A 19,228-nucleotide genomic window follows, 5' to 3' on the forward strand; every position below is an offset into this window, starting at 1 on the left:
ATATAACCCGGATTTTCTGTATGAAATATTTTTCTATTTATTGACCCAATTTATAAAGGATTTACCCTGCTATTTAAATCTAGAGTGGAGAATGTGTAGTTATTTAAACCACACTTTCTCTGCAACCACAGTTTTACAAATCAGAAGCTTTGCAGTCCTGGAAACATACATTTATCCCGGGCATAAGTAGAAAAACATGATACAGCTCTGCTCTATGTCATCTATCGTCCAGTTAAAAAAAAAAGAAAAAAAAAAGACAAATGGCTGGATGTCAAGTCACACAACCAAAATTACAAAGCAAATGTTTTGCTATGCCAGAACGAGCCATTTGAATAATATATCTGACCCGGCGCTGAAGCCTTACACTGGGCCAGCAGTGTGAGACTGGTTTTTCATCGAGAACTCAATAGAAAGTTTAAAGTAAAGTAACAAACAGCAAAAGTAAAGTTGCCTTTTGTTTTAGCCACTTGTTTATATGCATTTTCCTTTCATTTCAACCTGAAAGCTAAATAATCTCTGTCCAGTATGACCAGAGTTTTGCCCCATAAGTCACTGTTTATGTGCCCCTGAGCAAGTCACAACACAGACAAACTGCTGTCAGCTGTGGACTGCTGCTGATCTCGCTGACCTTTGTTTTACACCGCTGTGGGCAGGTATAAAAGCTAGGCTACAGGCTAAAAAGGTCAGCAAACCTTCTCTGGGCAAAGTTTTAGTGCATTTTCAGCGTTTCTCTGGGGGTATGAGTTTGGGAAAGTTTGTCTGAAAAGGCTGTGATTTTGTGGTGACTTTCTTCGTTATTTTTATTTTTTACCCATCTAATCTGAACTTTCTTTGAGAAAGCACTAGAGGGAGCTAAGGAATACCTTGGATAGCCTGAAGTCATTTCTTTCTCTCTCATCCCTGGTGATCTACAGTTGATTGATTAGTGATTTCACATTAAAACTGGAACTTGAAATGCACTAACTGAAACCTGAAACCTGAAACTCATGCATCTATTCCCTAAACCAAGTCTGCAAAAGTACAATTTCTGCTTTACACTCAGTTTTCAATTATATATCTCACTTTTTGCAAAATGTTGCATGCAGTTCTCTACATTAGGCACAGCATTCAAAATTTAACTCGTGTGTTCCTTTGGAAAGCAATGCCATTTAAAAAGCCAAGCTTTATTTAACATGTGGCAACACTCACTTCTCACAGGTGTAAACATTGGTAATTGTTCACTTAGAAATCTGAGCTTTAGCACAACAAAAAGGCTACAGATGAGCTCTCTTGTTTTGAAAGAAAATGGAGGTCAATGGTGAAGGTGACTTTGCACATTGATTCTTGCACTTTTGCATTTGCACTTTTGCAGACAGCTGCCAACTCTTCCTCTACTTCTGTGTTTTCTATCTTGTTATTTATGTGTATGAGTATGTTGTGGTGCGAGCTGTCAAATGAATTGCCCTCCAAGGGATTAATAAAGTTGTCTTGAATCTTGAATCTTGAAGGAAGAGCTAATGGTTAATCATGTGTATATTCAGAAATGAGAATCAGCAAGTTATATCAACTCTATGCGACTGCTTTTTATGTATTTTATATCTTTATATATCCTATAGTATACTGCAGGCCAACATATCAGTAGGCCTATGTTACTCAGTGATTGTTGGCCAATGTTACAGTGATGTCATTTTGTATTAAAAAACAAACAAATCATTTAGCTTATTGTAACCAATCATATCTTATTTTTGGATCTTCTGCAGAAGTGAGAGAAGACCAGGCTGTGGTGGAAGACACTGGTTGTTCACACCAGAACTGGAGATCGCTACTGTGAACATGGTAGTGGCGAACAACAGAGCCACATAACTGCAGACACATTTAAAAAACAGGTGTACAGGGTGCAATTTGAAACAGAGGATTTAGAACAGCGCCATGAATATTTGCAAGTACTATACTGTTAATATATTATCATATCAGCACTGTATAGTCATTACAGTACTGTAATACAGTGTATTGTGCTTCACCATATTACTTTTTCCCCCTGAATGTTTAAACACTAACAGTAATTCTTGAAGCTCTATCTTTGAAACCATTAACATTTGTAGCCAATGCATTTACCAAGTGTACCAAACTGAATGCACGTTCTCATCTTCACACTCAGTTTGTAATGTTACAACACACTTTTAGCAAAACTGTAAACACAACTCAGTGCTTTACACTCAGTTTGCAATTTAATAACACACTTCTAGCAAAACTGTAAACATTGGTGTATACATGCTGCACTATTTTGCCAATTGCTTTTCCACATCGACATGTGAAAACACTTTTTGAAAATCGGTTCACTTACAAATCAGAGCTTGAACACTATACTGTGATGTGGATGAAGTCTTATGGTCAGTCCCACAAAAGAAGACAAGATTTAGCCATTGATAGTTTATGTTCAGAATACACTTTTGGATACCTGCGTGTATGTGTGTTTATGTTTATGTACGACAAAACTTTATTGCAAACTGCTGCCCTGCACACAGAAAAATGAAAAAGCCACATGTTCTTCATGTATAAAATCAGTGTGTAGTTGGTGCTTCATATACTTATTTAAGAAGAAGAAGAAGAGTTTTGCAACAACAGTTTGCTTTTGCAAGAGTTGTATAATGTTTTGCTGGTCTGGTGTAAGGTTCTGTGGTTGGTGTGTAGAGTTTTGCAAAATAGCCTATAGTTTCATAGATAGTGCCTAAACAATCATAAAAAAAACTGTGTGAGAGCATCCAATAACAGAACATGGCAGAGTGCTCTCATTACCTCAATGAAGAGGGAAAACATTACTAGGTGGCAGAGATCCTAGGTTAAATAAACAGAGTCGAGACAGGGACACAAGTACGCCGGCTTTGACCGTCTGTCTGCGCTGTCAGTGCACTATAATTAAAAAAAGGTTACTGGACGGTTACTGTAATCATATAAGAACATACAGTATAATATTATAATAGCGTATAGAGCATTGATGCCAACTTGGAACGGGAGGTATATATTTGTGGATTGTTCTGCAGTAAGTACAGCATTTCTAAAGTGAAGCATGGAAGTTGTGTGGAACATTTGGAAAGGGTGTGAAGTGTTTGTGTTGTACTGTCATATTGGTTTGGCTTTTTTCTTTTTTCTGTTGCACAATATTTATAATTTTTTTCTTGATGCCATGAGCTGTTGAGTGTTTTAAACCTCACCCTGACACATTTCCTGTAGTTCCAAAGTCAGATTTGTCACATTGATTCATGCACAGTTGTAAACTTGGCCCTTTGCGGCTTGATATAGAAGGAAACAGAACTTATGTTCCCACACTCTTTCTTTTGAGTTGCTTTGATTTTCTTCTATAACACTTTACCACATTTTTCAACCCATCTATTAAGGAAAGACAGACCAGAAAAAAACATAAGTCCAGCAGGCTGTCTGACGGCTGATGTCACATCTTGGTCTCCAACTCTGCAGCATCCAAGAGGCTGTCAATGGCAAAGACGTGGAGCAGACAGAAGAAACTTACAGGAAGGAGAGTCAGACATTGAGCTAAACGGGCATCATGACCAAACACATGCCTCACCCAACAATTTTGGTGACATAAAATGGTGAATAAGTAAGCACAAAGAATTGATTCAGTAGCTGTTCAGGTGTTCAGAATGTGTGTCATTCGAGAGAAAAGGGATAGAAAGATGTTGCTGCAGGGCTCCTCGTAAGCAGCAGCAACAGCAGCAGTCATTAGAGGGGTGTAGGAGGGGTAAAAGAGGTAGTGAGCCCTCCACCCACCTCTCTCTCCCCCTATACCTTCCCTCCTCTCTCCCCCTCCTACCGTGCCTCACTCACTCTCTCGCTCGCTCGCTTACTCAGTCAGTCTCAGGACTTTCGGGTCCAGGTTTGGAGAATCACGGCGAATCCTGAAAGCGATGATGCGAGTGGTGTGGGCTGTGGGAGTCGGTGTGCTGTGCGCGCTGCTGGCCGCTCTGGTGCCAGGCGGTGTGTCGGAGCTGGTGACGGTGGTCCAGGAGCCCGTCAAGACCGAGTCGTCCCTGCTGAAGCCAAAGGTTATGATCGCCATTGTGGCTCGTAACGCAGAGCACAGCCTGCCCCACTACCTGGGCTGCATCGAGAAGCTGGAGTACCCGAAGGAGCGCATAGCGATCTGGTAAGAGACGCACAAACAGAGATGAAAGTTATAGAGTTGAGTTTTTGGCTGACATGGCTACTACAATAATGAGTTTGAGACAAAGTTCTGTAAATATTCCTTCAGTTAAAACTTATTATATTTCATATAGTTGGCTGATACCGAGCAGAGTGCATTTCCAGAGCAGACACATGCCTGTCAGAGTGCATACAGTGCATGGTGTGGACGTGGTCTGCAGTGGAGCGTGTTGTAAAGAGAAGCAGCGTGTGTCCACGTTAATTAATAAGAGGTTGTTTGTGTCGGCTCAGAGACCTGTTGCTGCGTTTTTATGATGCACTTACCTCGCGTGTCTGCTGGCATCCAAATTGCACACTGTGCGAGAAGATGAAACATTTCTGTGCATGTTGGGGTCAGACTTAACCCTTAATTACGGTTCCCTCCTTCTGATTCAGCACAAACCCGCGGAAATGGGGCTTTAAAACAGTAGGACTGGCAGGTACGAAGGGGGCCTCACCCCAGGTAGGGTCTTGTAGTGTGTTTGGTCTCTTATGATATAAAATAAAGCTATTAAAGAGGGACCCTGCAGGTGAAAGGGATGAAAGGAGACATTGAGTTGGTCTGACAGCAGGACTGGGGGGTGTAATAAGTTCTGGGAAGTTATGCGTAAAATCTGTGTGTGCGCACGCTTGTATGGTCTGCATGCGAGTTATGTGGGTTATGCAGAAACTCAAAAAAAGGAAAGAAAGTTGATTATCAAAGTTTGATCATGAAAGTTAAGATAAGACGTGAAGAAGAAGATGAGATAGTGTGCTCTGGCGGTGGATGTCGGCAGTGCTTCCCCCCTCAGCTCTGGTCTCCCAGAGAGCCTGCTGTACCCAAGCTAGCAGCCTTTTGTCTTGTTTCCCACCCTGCCCCTGCTAAATGTCTTGCTTTTGTTTGCAGAAGGACTGGCTGTTTCTAATTCCGAGACCCCCACCAAAACACACTCATATACACACACCAACACCAGAGAAACTCTACACAGAGAGGGGCCCTTTCTCTCTCTAGAGTAAAGTGGCAGACTGACTGAGTTAATAGTTCTTTGTGAGTGGTTTACCTAACAGAGGAAGCCCCCCCCCCCCCCCCCCCCCCAGTTATGAGTGGCATCTCTCCACCCTGCAGTCAGTGCAGAGAAAAAAGCACAGTGTGTGTTTTAAGCAGATCAGTTCCGTATGGCACACAAGTATGTTTGTTGTAACACGTAAATGTCTCTGAAACAGGCATTAATCATGAGAGAATAGGCAGACAGACACACACGTGCACACACACACACACACACACACACACACACACACACACACACACACACACACACACACACACACACACACACACACACACACACACACACACACATTTGGCTGGCCCATAACGTAACAAACCTCTAATGGGACTGTTTTATTCACACAGTTAGTTTTTATTCCAGCAGCCACAGACTTAAGCATTTCCACCACTGTGGCCTTTGTTACCCACACTCTCATTAACTGCTGTAAAGTATTCAGATATTTACATAAGACTTTGTTACATTGTATATTTTAATTATTTTGAGATTATATGCAAACACGTGCTGACATGAGCCTGTTAAGCACATGGAGGCTTAAATGTGTGTGTGCAGTGACACTGTAGTATGCGGTGCACTGCTTTGTTTCTGTGTGTTTCAGTTATAAATTAGCACTAGAAAACGGCTTTCTGAAATCATTTGTTATGTTATTGCGATGACTTTCTACACCTGAAAAAAAACACAATTGGCTTTATGTGATTAAACTGATCTACAGAATTACACGTTTTTCCCTTTACATAACTCATGCTGCTTTGTGCCATTTCTGCGTGTCAAAGTCCTCATTATTACTGGCCAACTTGTAAACCAAAACACTCAATCAATGTCATTGCAACTCTCACTAAAAACATAAATCCACATATTAGTGGTTTCACAGTCTGTCACAGAGCAATAATTAGTTATACTTGGGACAGGACGACTGCAGTTTAAAATCCAACCATTGTGTCTAAAGAGAAGTAAAGTGGGACACTTAAAGGAAGCCTCCTGGATGAGTTATGAAACCTCTTCAAGACTAAAACTGTAAATCCTGCCTGCTGCATTTGACTTCTAGATAAAATATTACTACCGCTGAAAGATTGTTTCATGACATTTTTGTTTTTATTTGACAGTAGAGAGCGGTAAGAAGTTTGGGGAAAGAGAGAAATGAGCCGAGGGTCTCCAACTGGATTTGAGCTGACCTAAAATAAATCTTTACCTGCCAGGTTTTTCCTCTTTACTACCATACAGAGTTTTTGTAGATGGATCATAGATAAACTGATGTAAACTATTAAGGAAACTATCACAAAGAAACAGAAAATGCCTACAGGTCTGACTGTGAAGCTCTGGTTTTTGTGTGGGGACATGATGTTCCATGCGTTTGTTCCTCTCAGTAGCTTGAGCAGAATAGAGCAGCAAAGAGGATAGTTTTCCTTTCTTCATCTCCCCCTCCTCTCATTTCAAACATGCAATCCGATGGAGACAGAATGAGGAGGAGTAGAGAAAAAGGGCAGCGATGAAAGAGGGGGTGACGCTGGTATTCGTCTCTTTATTGGGTAACAACAGCAGCAGGACCCCTGCTCCCCTTGCAGAATATGTTTTAGGTGCTTTTTAATGTTTTATAAAAGTCGCAGTGTGAATGTGACACAATAACAGTAGAAACACAAAGAAGTCTTACAGGGATGAACAGATGGAGGACTTTTAGCACTTAAAAAGTTAGCAAAGTTCCCTCTGGTCCCGAGCTACTGTGGCGCACATATGACGAAAGTAGGGCTGGACAATATGGACAGAATCAAATGACACAATACTTTTGATCAAATACCTCGATATTGATATTGCTACAATACTCTAAAGATGACTTTCAGTGCTTCCACAAAATATTTACACAATTAGACTTTTGATAAATAATCATCAGTAATGTTGATATAATGACTAAGTGTGTCACGGCAAATAACAGAACAGCTGGAACAGTCTGGCAATTCCAGAAAATTATATCACTTTACTGTAATGCAGCTTTTAAAGCCAGGAAAAGACACAATACTTTGATATCCAAAATCCAAGACTACATCTAGTGTCATGTCATAATATTGATATAATATCAATAGATTGCCCAGCCCCAGATGCAAGAAATCAAATGCTGCCTGATTTATCTTTAAAAATATTTAAAAAGAGATTGATACATATGCTTACAAATTATAAAACATTTTATTGTAGACTTCTTGATGTGATTTGTAATTGCATAGCCTATCTATATCTGGGGTGATCTTGACAGTTTAGTATACACCAAATACACCATGATGACAGCAGACATGGTGTTAATTAAACACATTAATGACTCTGCCATGGGACAAAATCAAACATGTTCTCAAAAATCAGGTATTGGGCTGATCTGATGATGTTTGGAAGATGAAAGTTTCCAGTTTGAGCAAGTTCACAGGGTAATCTGCACTCATCCAGCTGAGGTGTCCTCTCTGACTCACACTGACAGGCAGGATGACCAGTCAGCCTTTAGAAGTTTTCTTTTCAGCAAATTGGCAGCAATCTGACAGAGAAGTGGCAGAGCAGTGAGAAAGACTCTCACACTGCTGTTAAAGAATGAAAGAATGCAGGGAATTAGAGAAAGAGGGGGATGGTTGGTGGAGAGAAGGTGGTGAGGACAGTTGGTAATTTACCCAGGGGGCATTGAGCAGGTTAATTAATCCACATTCCCAGTGTAGCTTGACCACATCTACTCTCCTTTTCTCTCTAAACATCTGTTCTAACAGAGCTACAGTGACCTGCAAGGCACTAGCTCAGGTGGTTAAAAAAAAAAAGTCTGGTCAGTGAAAGTTCAAAAAACGTTTTTTTTTACAGCCTTATTCAGTGTGACTGAGCCTTATAATATGTCTCAGTAGTTTCTATCAGTCAGAAGAGCAACAGCAAGAAAAAAAATCCTTGATTGAGACTTATAGAAAAAGAAATATGTGTGAGCTCTTTCTACTCAGATGACTGGTGAGATTTATATCTCTCACAAGCAAAATCCTCATCAGTACTTGTATATTAGAGTTCAACATCATTGCTTAGTGGTTAGTTTTAGGTTTGAACGTGAACTGACTACCAGTGCAGCTCCAGCACAGCAGAGTATCAATGGATCTCTATGGCTCTATGACCATTTTCACATGAAGAGCTATTTATACATGATATGCATTACAACGTAGAGTGACATTGATGACAAAAGGCATACTGGGTCCTAGGTGAGTGAAAGGTGACATTCAGAATTGATCAGCTTTTATCTTGTGCCAGCTCACAGTTGAGTTTTGCACCCTCCTCACATGAGTTACTGTTGTTAGTGAGCAGCTTCACAAGGAATGAGGATTTCATAACTGTATGTTTTTCTTGATATCTGAGGCACAATACGGACGGAACATGAAGTTCAGGCAGGCCAGCTATTATTTTGCTCCTCATGCTGATTGTTGCTGATTGCCTGCTTCTTATTGCCTGCCGGCTGTGTTCATGTGGTGAAGTTCTTTCCCAGGTGCTGAGCTTGGGGGTCGAGATGATTTGTGGACTTGTGAGGGATAGACTGAACCTTGAGGAGGATGTCAGAGCGCTGACATCACCGGCTGTCCTTGGAGGACTTGCTTTCTCACTCATAATGTCAAGCTATTACTCATTTATCATATAACCAATCATCGCATACTTCTGACTGGCATTTGGAATGATTCATGGTATGAATTTTCCACTCTTAATAACAAACTATACTTATTATTAACCCTCTCAATATAGAGATAGTACAGCTATTATAAATACCCGATTTGTGATGCACACAAGCCTCAGGAATGAAATAACACTACAAGTTAAGAATGTTCCACAGTTGAGTAGAAACATTTTTATTGTCTACTTGTGGAAATTCGCCTTTGGCTTCAGAGATGTACATACACTACTACAAATGTCTCTGCTTTGGGTTAGAATACATGAGATAAGATAATAAATAATTGGGCCAATAGACATCTTAAATACAGCAGCAGTCACTAATATAATAATTACTAATAAATGTCTTTATTTGTTTGTTGTATCGGGTTTTTCAGATTTATTAAGCAAAGGATGTAAAGGGTCCTGAACTATTAATGCTGCTTTCCTACCTAGTTTTTTGAGGTGTACAGCTCCACTCTTGGGGCTTTGTATAATCTTGCTGGCTGTTCTAACTATTGTCATCTTTCAGCTTGCTTTTGCTCGTAGCACTTACATTTCTGTACCAGCATGTGCTATAGGAAATTTACTTTCCTCACGTCAAAGAAAAAATCTTTGCATTGCCTTCTTAAAAATATAGTCAGAGCATTCATTCAAATTTAAGGTGGTGTCTACCTACTACTACCACTACCTCTACAGCTTGGCCCTCATTTGTAATTGGCTAAAACATTGGTTACCCAACCCTATTGTTTACAAGTTCTTTAGTCTCATTATCATTTACATCATGTTAATAGACTGTTGATGTGATTAATGTGGGAACTCTCTAGCCTTGAACATTAAGCCCACCAGTGCCATGTCATCTGCAGCAAACAACTGCAGAACTGGTTTAGCTCATTGGCAAAGGAAACAGTATCTAGTGGATAGCAAGTGTCATCTCCTAGCATCTCTGCCATCATTGTACTGAGACTGCTCCATGCTTTCTTTGCATTGCCAGTAATAATTTGTTTATCCATTTTGTGTTATGCCGCTGTCTGGATCATTTTTTCTCGATTGCTTACACACTATAACTGGACCTGTGAAATAAACATCCCTAAACCATGACTCCATCTACTGAAAAACAGACCCATTTCCTAAAACTATATACACTATTCACCTGTTCTGTTTTCACGCATGTGCTCATTTAGAAAGGACTGTCATTCAGTGTCATCAACTAAAGCCATCACAGCTGGAACCCAATTAACACAACATTTTCCAGGTGGAAACAAAATTGTTCAAACACCATTCAGAGCATCAGGATAGATAGGTAACAGGGTTCGTGGGTCAGTTCACAATGGATCCACAAAGACCTGAAGCAGAATAAATGTGATTTATTTTACTGTATCCCACATTATTTATCAGTTGCATAGTACATTTACTTAGTCTTCACTTAGTTTCAGTTTAATTTACCACAGTACATTGAGGAATTAAATATTTTGAAAATTATACGTGTTGTGTGTTTATATTGTGTTCATCTTCTAAAGAGGTTGTTCTGAGAGAAAACCATGAGCACCATTATATATTGCAGTAACAGGTTTTTATGGTATTGTTTTAAATGGATCCCATCAGCCTGTAATTGCTATTTTGTTGTCTATGTGTATTTGATGGCTTTTGAGTGGTGTCTGAAGGCAAAGTTTGGTTTAGACGTAAGATTATGTGGTTTTGAGTGGAGAGTTCGGTTTTTACATGAAAGCCTGAAGTTTGAGAAGATGATCGGGCAATCATACATTTGTGTGTAGAGTTTTGGGAATGGGAGCATAATTCCAAGAAATGTGTCTTAGCTATTGAGAAAAAAAATAATACTCCCCGTCAGTTCATCCGCTTTTTCTTTAATTAAAACCATGTCTTTCTGAACAAAGGCAGCCCTTTTCTCACTGAGATATTAGGAGGTTATTGTCTCTGTCTCTCTTCATTTGCATTTTCACAGTTGTCAAAGAAAATGTCCCAGTTCATATCCTCGACGCAGTCTGTCAGTTTCTTCTCTTTACCACAAGGCTACTTATCTGACAGCAGGCTTCTTTTGTTTGATCTGTGCTTTGTGTTTTGGCAGCAGGTGAATGGCATTGCGGCCTGACTAACCCAAAGGTGGGCAGGATACCACTTTGATTGCATTGGGCATTGTTGCCAAAGCACTGGTCTAGAGTCAGAGAGTGCCTTATAGGACAGTCTATGTGTTGTGGTAGAATTGGCAGGTGACTGGAAAGATTGCAAAAATTAAAATCCACAGATCGTGAAAGTGCATTATTAAAATTCTCACTTATCCAGCCCAAATGCAGGCTGCAGGCCTCAGTGATAGATTTGCCATACATACTGGGCTGGTACCAATCTGACATTGGGTGAAAGGGTACACCCTAAGCAAGTCACCAGTCAATCACATGGCTAACATATAGTATAGAGACAGACAATCATTCATTCTCACATTCACACATTTGGGCAATTAAGTCACCAATTAACTGCATGTTTTTTGGTCTGAAGGAGAAGGCTAAAGTACCCAGAGAGACAGACCCCAGCTGGCTGGTGGATTCTAGCCCAGAACTCTCTTGATGCAAGGCGACAGTGGAAATTGTATCCTGTATCTATTATATCATGTCATCAGGAGATTGATGTGAGATTATTATTTACTCGGAATCACACACCCATTTGATGGAAATGATTTGCCCCATGTGATATGACCTAACATGGCATAAATAATATGACATATGCAAGTTATTTTGACAAGTTTGCTGAATTACGCAGTATTAAATGGACCATAAAAAATTGGACCTGAATGCGGAGTTAATGTCTTTTTGACTGTATGATTTATGCTGACTACAGTGTTGTGCTTTGCAGTGGCCCACCCTTATTGCTCTGAGTGCTAAATGTCCCTTTTTAAAACCCCTTTTAAACCACAATACGTCTGTGTTGTAAGGGAGACTAAATATTTGCTATATGTTTACTTGGTCCGGATGCTCCTCTGGTTTTGACCTTGGGGATAAAATATACATTTATATTGAGACTGGCAATAGCACTTAACTTAGAAATGCAGCCTCCTCATTCATTTCAGTGAGATTACTGCAGTAGCACAGTCTAAATCTTAGCATACAAATAAATGCAGGTTGTCTGGCGAAAACGTTTAACCTGGTTCGACTTGTCTTACGTGTTGGGAAGGTTTATCTATTCTTTCTAGTAAATGTAATTATTCTACTTTACTAATAATTCAACAGCAAAAGTAATCTATAGTTTTATTACTTTTGGCTTGCAGCAGGGTTCACACCATCTCCAATTCTTAACAACACTTATGTGACTCTTTAATGTAGGATTACTAGTGGATAATATTAGCAAACCAGGCAAAAAGACATGAAACAACTTTTAAGATATTAAAGGGACATTTCTTCTCTTACTAGAGGCTAACTGCCTCCCCACACCTCCGGCTCCTGAGCCAACATGCTCCACCACAGTCTGTCCAATGAGACTAAAAAGATACAACAAACAAGCCAACGCCCAAATCATCAAAGCAATTAAGTGTTACTGGAATTAGTAACTGTAAAGTAATTGCTGTATTTCCAGTTGTAACTCCCTACACTGAATGCCCACTAAACCCAAATGTAACACTCACCCTGTGCATGGTAGGGGTGCAACTCCCCCACAGAGAGTCTATGGATACCACTGAAGTTGTTTTTTTTTTACTTTGTTGCCTGTTATTTATGGAGCAGATGTGATGTTTTATTTGTTTCATTCCATCTGACTGACAGATATCAAAATAAATGGAAAGAATTAAACAGACTGAAAAGTTGATCAGTGTTGAGATGTTGAATAGTTGCCCTGTAGGTTTCCCTGTGCCAGGTGTATTACCTCAGGCCCCATTCCTCTGTAGGAATACACAACAGAAGCGTAAACCCTTTCAGGTTCTATCATGCAGACAGTTTGGCCTTTTAGGAGATCAGTTTATCCAAGTGAATGGAATAAATTATCAAGTTGGGATAGGTTATTGTGTGTTATCTGGTTATTTTATGAGTGATTAACAGCACATGCTTTTGTGAATGTCAATATGTACTGGATCACAGTCTAGTCCAGCACTCTGTCATAAAATGAGTGTTTTATTATCTATGATGCTCTGGTTAAAGTATGGGCATGTATGCACAGGCATGTGGGTCTCTTCTCACATGTGCCGGTGTGTGTTTGTTTGTTTGAATGCAATTACACACATAATGGGTGTGTGTTTCAGCTTTGCTCTTTTGGCTCAAGCGCTGTTTTCCATTCTCTTTTCCGATTACCCCATAAGGCCCACAGCGAGCCAGAACTTCCATGTGTAGCATAACAAGCCACAATAATCTCTGAACTACCAATCAGTATTACCTGAAGAGTTTTATTCTGCATTCACATCCAATCCATGCGAGACTGTAAAGGTATTTAAACATGTAGTCTGGTATGTGACACAGACTCCAAAAATGTAGGGTAACATTTATTGATAAGAACTGAGGTAGCTACCCATTTCATCACCATTTTGGAACATTTCACGAAGCATCTGACATCAAAGCCAACCATCATTTTACAGACACAGCTAGTTTAAGTTTATCTCAGATGGGTTCAAATAAAATAGAACACATCTGATTCTGTGTTTCATAGCCACCCTGCTGTGAGAAACGTCACAGCAGGGTTTCACTAGTCAATAGCACATGAAATATATGTGTGACCAAAATGTATCTGTTTTTTATGCAGTAAATACTGTAACCACAATGATATACAGGCCAAAGAAATGTCTCAGTTTCTCCAGTGTACATACTGTTCTGATGTGAAGCGGACAAAAATGCTCAGCAGATGGCTTGTGGTTAGTGACACAACTCGTTCAGTGAGTGTTCAGATGAATATAGGATGTATTGAGTCACATTTTTTATTATGCTGCTCAATTAGCTGCAGAGTATTTGTAGAAAGAAAGTAATTATACACCTGATGATGCAGTGTTAGTACTTGAAATTACTGTGGCCCAATGTCCATTTGCCAAGCACAGTGACTTCAGAGCCTAATCCTTGCCAGCCCTTCGCTGGGCCCCATCCAGCAATCTCTCTGTAAAGCTTAAGGGATGCAGCTGACGTTGCTGTACCTGCCAAAAGTCAAGCACTATCTTCTCTGCCCCGTAGCAAGAAACTATTCATGGAAACGTTTTTTCTGTTACCAAAGAGAATTGACTTTCCAATCCCTGAGCCTTTTTAAAAGTCTCTATCTCTCTCTCTCCCCTGAAGTGGAAATAGTGGTTTCTGGACTTGGCTTTGGACTCTGCATTCTTTCTTAGATGCCCCATGTGTTCCAACATACTTCCAGCAGTATTGTCAGAGCTTGGCAGCGCAGTAACAAAAGACAAAAGAGTTGGCAAACACTGAAACACAATGGCATCTTGGTATGAACTCTCTCATCTGGAGAGGGGAGAGGCCTGGACACTGAAAAAGCTAGGTGAAGTAGAGGTACAGAAAATGAGAGAGAGGATGAAGCAGGTCTGCCATTCATGTGTATGGGATGTTTTCATGAACACTGAAGTATTCAGCAGAAAGACTGGTGCTAATGTTCTCATGGAGGAAATATAATTTCATCACCATCCATCTGTCTGTGTCATCAATTTCACTGCTTAACCACTGTGTTCCTCTTTCACTCCTGTCATCCCTCTCTCTCTCTCTCTTAAATTTCCTCCCTCTTTCCCAACATCCCCTTGTTCCGCCATCACTTCTTCCACCTATTTGTTTTTTTTAGTTTTCTCAACCCTTTTCATACTCTCTTTCTCGCTGTCATTTCACAGTCATCCTCTTTCATCAAGTATGTTTTAAATAACAAATTGCTATAATTACATGACTGAACTTACTTTGAATGTTTACATTTTATAGATAGATATTTAGGGTTTTAGTGCCAGAAAATCCCTGAAGTATTCACTTAATCTGTCCATCTAAAATGAAAGAAGGTATGGAGGTTAACTAGGAACAATTTGCTCTTATAAAGACTGAGTTTGTATCAAGAAAATGTACCTAACTGGTTAAGAACTGCAAGAGAAGAAGATATTGGGTTGGAAAGTAGATCATCAGCATATAGTGATATACCCACAGACAAAATGGCTTAAAAGCGAAGAGCAAGGGCCTCCTTTTCTGGTGCCATGGGACATGGTGAAAACCTCTTTGAATACAAATATGTGCAAAGTGTGCAGCTTTCATTGGAAAAAAAGGGTGCTAGCTTTTAGTCCAGTATCCAGTTATCGTAATGCACACATTGGGACGGGGGATAACTTTATGACATTGGTCTGTACAGATGCCTTTGCAGAGATACATGGTAGAATTACTGTATATTCATATTTGACAATTTTCTTTCCTTCCAATGGATTATGGATTAGGTTGGCTTTATTTGTTATTTAACAAAGATGTATATATTGGCCTAACCTTGCATGTCAATACTGAATATTACACTTCAATGCAACCTACAGGTCTAGCCTACTTTTGTTGACCCTAAAAGTCATGAGGAATTTCAGTTAGAAGTTCCCGTCTCTCCAACCCCATCCTCCCTCCCTTCGCTCTCCCTCCCTTCTACTCTTCCCGCTCCTTCTCCCCCTCCATCTTTCTACCCATCTACCCCCTCCTCTTTTTTCTTTGCCCTGCTCGACCATCAAGAGGCCTTTAGCCACGTCAGCCTTACAGGAGAGTCTCTCCTGCAAAGTCAACACACGCACACACACACACACACACACGCACACACACACACACACACACACACACACACACACACACACACACACACACACACACACACACACACACACACACACACACACACACACACACAAACACACACACACACACAAGCATAGTTATTATGTTTTAAAGGCATCTAGGGTCAGGTCTGAAAGAGGCATTCTTGCTTCTTAATTACATGCAGGACCCAGTCATTATTGGCAGTGGTATTAGATAGTTTATTGAATCAACAGTCAGCTGACACTGGCCTGCTGGGGCCTTTCAGACCTGTGTTTACCTGAACGGGCCAGTGTTAGAGACAAGCCTATGTGTTTAAGGCCAGGTGTCAGCTGCCTTCAGCTGATCCCCTTCATGACACACTCGCTGTTATCCGACACGCTCCTGCTGTGGATAACCCCACCAGGTAGGAGGGAGAGTGATGGACTAGGCTGATAATCACGTTATGTAAAAGGAGAGACAGATGTGATCAACTTGTTAGCACATTTGACTGCATTTCTAATGTTGTGATAAATATATAAATAAATATATTATATGTCTGTTGTTATAAATATCAATTTGTTGTATCTTATTGGATTGTGAGTGTTTTATAGGATGACTTATCTAATTTGTGCTTTTTTAGGATATCATACAATCTCAAAGAACTGGCATTATCATCTGTCAGTTTGTTAACCATGTTTTGTCTTGCAATTTGCAATTAATCTGATAAAATATTGATGATAACATTTGATACTTCCTGCTGAAGCACTGATTAAGTACACGTCTGTGATGGCTATAGAAACAAATGACGACAAGATGGACAGTTGCATGTAAGTAGGTGAAAGGACAGATCTTCCAGTGCGCTGAGAGTAGGTAATGATCAAAGCATAAATGGCATCTATGAAGCGATAGTGAGTGGGAGTGGCAGGATCTGTAGGTGAGGCCTTGGGAAGCATGTGTCGTCCAGATGCTGATCATAAAGACAGAAAACAGGGTGAGTAAGCCAAACCCTGCAGGCAGCAGAATAATGAGGCAAAAGCTTACTGTAAACGTAGCATGTGGCGGGAGCAAGAAATATAGATCCATGGAGTGAATATGAGGATGATATGAGACCAAGATCCCATATTATTGTAACTTTATATCATGTGCAAAGCTGTTTTCACCTAGAACTTGCATTTTAATATTGGTATACAGACATTAGCATAGTTTTGTTTTCTGTACACCCTTTTTTTATTCCCAGATGCAGAAATTTTGCAGTTTAAGTATCTGAAGGGAACTGCTAAAGCTCTTTGGCACCAAGGTCACAGCACAGTACAGTTCAGCTGCAGTGGCTGATCCTGCCTGAAGGTATGAGGAAATTGAAAGGAGTAAGCACATAGTTACTTCCTGAAGAGTGTGTCTAAAATAAAATGAGATGGAGGGAAGATGCCCCATAGAAATTATTCATCTAAAGGCGAGGATAAATTTACTCTAGGCTATTTTCTTTTTCTTCTTCTGTGCTTTCCCCAATCGAGCATGCAGCAAACCCACAGACAAAGCTCTTTCCTTATTTCTCTCTCTGTGTTTCACACGCACACTCACTTTGTGCGTATGCTCATTTGATGTATACATCACTAGGTCTCAAATATCCCAAAATCATAAGGCGTGCTAAGATGTAATGTTGGTAATGGAAAATCACACAGTGTACTCAGAGTCCTGAGTGCTCAGAGGGGCTGGGTGGTGGGAGGGGCGGGTTTGTAGGATGTGCTTATGAAAACGAGGGCTAGCAAGCAACCTTAGTTCTGAATATGTCATGTATTATCCTCAGTAGATGAATTTTGTTCTTTTTTCATCCTGTAGAAGCTACATTATGCATGTATGGTATATGTCTATTTATTCTAATCAGACTGCTTCTTAACACAGTTGGGCTACAAATCAAATGCTTTATTGGAGTAATCTGTAATAAAGTAATTGTTTCCACATTTCCTTTGCAACCATCCCCAAAACCTTTAGCGACGGATTACCTGGACACGGGAAGCATATGTTCTGCCAAAAAGAGCAATAAAAATAAAATAAAAAGAGACTCCAGTTAGATTTATATTCCTTCTGTGTTTGTGAGGCAAAGAAAAAGCATTGTTAGCTTTTTAATGTGTGTTCAAAACAAAGTCAGATTGAGCTGTTATATGTTTGGTAGGTTTTTTAATGAAGTCTGTGAGGAATTCACCAAAATCTTAATTCTTAATCTATGAGAACATTTTGTTCTGCACATTTTTGGGTTACGTTTAGCAGTAAAATTAAGTGATGTAAATGCAAATCCCCTTTTCACTTTCCTCTCTTTTTCATTCCCACATTCTTCCTTACTACAAGGACATACATATACACAGTACTCCTATACTATACGTTCCCAAATACCATACCATTCATTGTTTTTTACTACCCAGATGTTCCCTCATTTTTAAATCCCTGCCTGGAGTGGAGTCTCCCATTGGGGGATGGCGTGTAGGAACAAATATATTTCCCCTAGCGATTTTTGCAGTTTAGCGGTTGAAGAAGCATGTAAATATGTGTGCACATCTACTCATTACTATGGACTCAGGTGTTTCAGTGTTTTTAGCCTATGATAAAAAAGGACTAGTCATCAAGAATGGGTTAATACACGCATGCACATGTTTGCTTGAACACAGGCGTTTTTGCTTTTTACACACATTCTTACGACCTTCCACACACACATGCAGATACATTTAACATCTTTAGAACTAGCACTTGTGCAACACATAAATAACCACTCCGCTTTAAAACCTACATTCTCAGGATACAATAATGAATGTCCTTATGTTTTGTCACACATCAGCGAGTGTAGGCATGCATACGTACGCATGCACACTCACACACACACACACACACACACACACACACACACACACACACACACACACACACACACACACACACACACACACACACACACACACACACACACACTATGAAGATTATTGACCATTGCGTCTCCTTCAGGCTTTCAACATCTCCCTAGCCTCTGGATATATCTGATGAACTGACTGAAGATGATTGAAATTCCAAACATGAGAGGGCTCTGTCTCTTTCTGACTAATCCATGTGTGTAATGCAAGGCTGTGCATGTTTCTGTGATTTTTTTCACGTGTGTAATTTGTGTTTATGTGAACATAAAAGCATCTTTGCACATGTCTGTGTGAAAACAGGTGTTTCTGTGTTGCTGTCTGTGCTCAGCGTAGTTAAATGGAGAGGGTCAACACTGTTGTCTGCTATGTTGAGAGTGTACTTACTGAAGAAAAAAAAACGAGGAGACGGGGTGTGTGTGTGTGTTTCTATCTCTGTCCAGTAAGTCTAAAATTGGGTGTAATTTTGGAGTGAGTACAGCAAGGAATATTACAGCAGGCAGTGGAAAACTCCATCTCACATAGCGTGTGTGTGTATGTGTGTGTGTGTGTGTGTGTGTGTGTGTGTGTGTGTGTGTGTGAGTGTGTGTGTGTGTGTATGTGGTCTGTCATAGGCTACGTTTGGAGACAAATTTCAGACATAGGTCCAGTTACTTGGGGGCGGCTTGTTCAATTGGTCACAAAAGCTGTGTCTTGATCTGGGAAAAAGCTGATTTTTTTTGGTTAGTGGTTAGGTTATGGTTAGGTTAAGTTA

Source organism: Scomber scombrus, chromosome 8 (genome assembly GCF_963691925.1).
Source record: "Scomber scombrus chromosome 8, fScoSco1.1, whole genome shotgun sequence".
Classification (NCBI taxonomy): domain Eukaryota; kingdom Metazoa; phylum Chordata; class Actinopteri; order Scombriformes; family Scombridae; genus Scomber; species Scomber scombrus.